This window comes from Triticum urartu, chromosome 3, assembly GCF_003073215.2.
Source record: "Triticum urartu cultivar G1812 chromosome 3, Tu2.1, whole genome shotgun sequence".
Taxonomy (NCBI): Eukaryota; Viridiplantae; Streptophyta; class Magnoliopsida; order Poales; family Poaceae; genus Triticum; species Triticum urartu.
In genome coordinates this window covers 461,632,761-461,637,604 of record NC_053024.1, presented here as the reverse complement: position 1 = coordinate 461,637,604, position 4,844 = coordinate 461,632,761, and positions in this window count along the sequence as shown.

Here is a 4,844-nt window from a genome sequence, read left to right as displayed (position 1 = left end):
TAGAAATTCCTCTTGACGTGTTTTTTTGAAACGGAGGCAAAAGCTTTGCTTCATCTCATTCATAAAGAAGGAACTACTAACAAAGTTCGACGAGATCCATTACACCTCCACAAATGGAAGCGAAAAGCCTAGTCTCGCTGTATCAAATAACTCAAATGTTCTGCCCCCGCAGTAACCGTCGTTGATAATAGTGTGTGCGTGAGAGGAGCGGTTGAGTAGGACAGCTACGTGAGAGGAGCGGCTGAATAGAGCACCGAGAGTACCCACTAGGCCACTACGCAGGTGTACTTTCCCTGCATTGATAGTACAGCGATGGTTCTAGAGAACAGTACGTAGTACCCTCCACTTCCAACTGTAGCTCCTTGGCCCTGAGATTCAAGAGTTCAAAACTGGTGCACTATACTAGAAGTACAGTACATCGCACTACTAGTTGAGAAAGTAGTACTAGTACTGCTACAGTACAAGTACGTACTCCTCCGTCACATAATGCAAGACATTTTTTGACACTAGTTGGCGTGTACAAAAAATAGCAAAAACATACCCAAAATTTCTTAATCCACGCCAAAAACTACTAGGTAGTGCCAAAAATTTCTTACTAGTGCTATTATTTACAGTATAATGCAATCCCATAACGTCCCATAATGCTAGTACTAGTAGTAAATAATAGCCTCACCCCTTCGCTGAGGAACGATCTACAGTTGGAAGGGACGAGGCCCTGCGGTTACTACGCTCTTATCTCCTCCTCGCCAGTTCCCCTCCCCCCGAAGAGAAGGTAGTTCGTCGCTGCTCCCATGGATTCGCTAGGCGGTTCTCCTCCTCGTCGGGGCTGGGAGACCTTGGACGACGATCCTCCGGGAGAAATCGCACGCCGCTCCGACATCCTCACCGCCGCAAGACTCTGTGCTTCCTGCACCAACTTTTCCAAGAAGGTGCTTAAAAAGGCTTGGGAAAAGGCCATGCTTGTTGGTCTTCCATGCGTCCTCGAGGAGAAGGTTCTTCTATGGGACAATCCTTCGAACAGTCCACCGCTCCCTGGCCATGGTTGCACGTTGACTCCGCTAGAGTTGCTGACGTTGAGAGGTAGTCGGATTTTGTCCGATGAGCAGGTCAGTAATGGAGTTTGATCATGTAGTACTTAGTTATTCCATTTCCATCCTGTAATTTCTCCGTTGCCCACCGTCTTATATATAGGTTTGGGTTGGTGCCAACAAAGATTGGCTTGCATACCTCCGGTCAGATACCACCATCATTTTGCACAACATCCACAGTAGCGCGGCCTTTCGGGTAGACCCCTTCTCCACCATTGGGATCGGCCTTCCGGACTGGCTGGGCTTGAATACGTATGATGATGCCTACATGAGATTGAAGAAGATAGCAATTGCGGAGCCGCTGACAAAGCAACGCGGCTACGACGATTACTATCTCATCACAGTGTTCGACATAAGGATTGCCATCAATGCAATAGGCAGTAATGGTAGAGGTTGGCGCATGTTAGCGGCGGCAGATTTGTACCCCTACACGTTCGAAGACGCCGTGCACCATCTAGGCCGCATCTTCGTGGTGACAAGCCAGGGGACTTGTTTCATCTAGTTGCCATCCTATGGTATGGGAGATTACAAACGGAATGCACAAACCATCATTTGCATCCCTAACGATACTCCATTATTTTACAGGGACCAGTCATCCCGCGATCAAAATAAGATCGCCGATCCTGGATGTGCATTTGCATCCGCAATTCGGTCGAACCTGGAACCTTGTTGCTGACTTTGGCATATTGGGATCAACTATCTTAGCAGTCGTTACCCATGGTACCACTGATGTGCAATGTGGTCACACAATCTACCACGATCGGACCGTCACCATCTACCCAAGTATTCCATTTTTTTAACCCTCTCGCCTTCTCTTTCATTGTTGTACTAGTACTCTACTTACATACTAGTAGGAGTACTTTTTACCTTGGAGTACTTTTTACCCACTAGCTGCCACCATTTTTGTTTTTCCATGTCTTACTATCTCATCCATGTAGCCAGGAGTGGCTATATATAATAAGACGGTTATTTTACTTCCTCTATACCGGAGTAGTACTATTTGCTGCACAGTATTACTGACCGCCATATTTGAGCACAACATTATTATGCATGGACCTATGTACATCACCATGTGTCCGGATCTGAGATGCCGCGTGTACCAGATGAACGGTGCCGAGTTCGACCCCCATGATGCTACGTGGGTGCCGAGGAACACTCTTGGATAGTACTCGCTTTTCATAGGGGATAGCTACCCCATTGTGAAGCGGATGCCACCTTCCGTGCAGGACACGGAAGGCATGCCGTTCATGAAGCATGGTTGTGTCTTCAGTGCGCACCGCCGGATGAATGACATGCTGGGACACGCTATCCCTGATTTATGCCGCTTCAGCTTGGATGAGTCTCCATTGTGTGGAACCGGACTAGAAAGTTGCGACAATGATTCCCGTTGCCCACCGCTATGGATCGTGCCATCCATGAAGAACACCTGGGACTGGAACCTGGAGGACATGTAGCCCATCTATAATGTGTAAGTGGAGTACGGTAAATTGTGAATGGTAGCGCTGCGAATATATGTAGACTAGTCGTGCACAAATTTATCACATGAATTGGAGATGAACTTGTGTGGCATACTAGCATTTGTCCTTTAGACTTTATTACTAGTAAATGTGTTATGTATACGTGCAACTTGTGTGGTTGTTACACGGGCTCCAACATGCTCTTTGAGAAAAAAAAGGTGGCACAGCTTTGGATATACGTGACATGGCGGCATCATACAGTAGCATCGTTCGCTATAGTTGTAGTACACTCCTACTAGGACGAAAACTCCTATAAAACCTTGCAATTGGCTCTTTTCCTCTTCAGGAGGTTCAACAGTTTGTACTCATGTGAACCTTGCACTTGGCTCTTTGCCTCTTTGGAAGGTCCAACAATGATGATACTGCAGTACACATTATGCTTCTCGCAATCTGACATCGATTGAACTGATGCACGTCCACCGCGAGGGCGAGGGCAAGGGAGAGGGCGTTGTAGTCAAAACCCTCTCCTCGTCCTACGAACCACCGCGCGCATGGGCGAGGGAGAGGCGTAGTGAGCAAGCTTCTCCTCGTTCGGCGAGTTGACGGGACACATCAAAGCAGTACTAGTACTAGTCCATACCGCGTCCTTTCCGGTTAATATGGCTTAATTTGAAACGTAGGTGTGTGAGTGTTGCGTGCGTCCATGTGTATGCGTGAGTGTTGAATGTTGCATGCATGCATGTGGCTTACTCCCTCCCATTGACATGTTCATATTTCAAGCTTCCTCTGTTCCCTCCATATGGTGATACTCCCTCTGTTCCCAAATACGGAGTAAAATCCTCCCTCTGTTCCCAAATACGGAGTAAAATCCTCCCTCTGTTCCCAAATATGGAGTATTTGTCTTTCTAGAGATTTCAACAAGTGACTACGAAGCAAGATGAGTGAAGTGAGCATAGAGGCATAGGGATAATGTAGAAAGGAAGTCTTCGCGATCCATTATATTCCCCATCTCCGTTAGAGAGAACTATTCAACTAGTCTTCGCAGTGAAGTGACAATACACGCTGCAGTAGATGGGACACTTAATTAATAAGCTGAACCAGCGTGTTGGTGTTACTAAATCAGCCTTACCCAGTACTACCATCATGTTTGCCAGTACAGCATGCTTCTGTCCTCCATTAACTGACATATGGGCCCTCTTGTGGTAGACACATATGTCATCGGTGTAACTATTTACACTCCGAAGGACGGTATATCCTGGTAGTAGTAGTAGTAGTAGAATTGAGATTTAATGCACTTTCTTCCCCGTCTTCCTCTCTTCTTCCTCCTCCTCTCTTCCCCATCGTCGGTCGCACACCATTTCCCCCCGCTCTCTGCTCGCCCGCCGCGCTATCTTCCTTGGTAGCTCGCGCATACCATATCCCCCCACTCACTGCTTGGCCACACGAGGAGAAGCTTCTTCGCTCGCCCGCCCGAATCCAGTTCCCCGCTGGCTCGCAGGCACCAAAAACCCCAATGGCAGAACCGACTGACACGCAGAGCCGCGATTGGAATTCCCTCCCCGATGTTCTCTTGGAGCAGATCTATAATCGTATGGACCTACTCAGCACCGTCCATCTGGCCGCATGCTCGGTGTCTTTGTACCGTCTACTCGTCTGCAACCGGCCGCCTCTTTTCAAGACACCTTGCTTGCTGATGCCCGATCCTCGCAGGTGGCCCAGACACCGACTTGACGATCCTACAGAGGTTGCCGTGGTGCCCCTCGACATGCTACCAGTACCCATCCACTTGTCCTTCATTCGTGGCCACTACTGGGCGGGCATGAAGGCCAACTGGATCGTCCTCATCCACCAATCCAGTAGTCTGTGGCATATCATGGATATCTACACCCAGCGAGAGATCACCCTTCCATCTTTGGATACCGCGGCCATCGAGCCTCGCGGCCCGCCGGACACTCCTGCCTACTACGCACGTGACGCGTGGAGCTTTTGGCTTGACCTCTATTTGCTGAAGGTTGTAATCTGCGAAGTGCCCACACCATCAAAAGAGTACATGGATTACAAGCTCGTTGTCGTGTTCAACATGGGATTAGTCTATCTGGAATCCGGTCACCATACATGGTTATGGCTCATCGTCGATCCTCTTTACCCAACACTTTTGTCTGATGCTATAGTGTACGATGGCATCGTTTATGCGGTTGACGCACAGATTGGCTGCCTATACTGGTGGAATCTATCGCCGCGTTGTTGTTCTATCTCATCTCATTTTTACCTTAAGAATACGACTGCCTATTCATTGTTA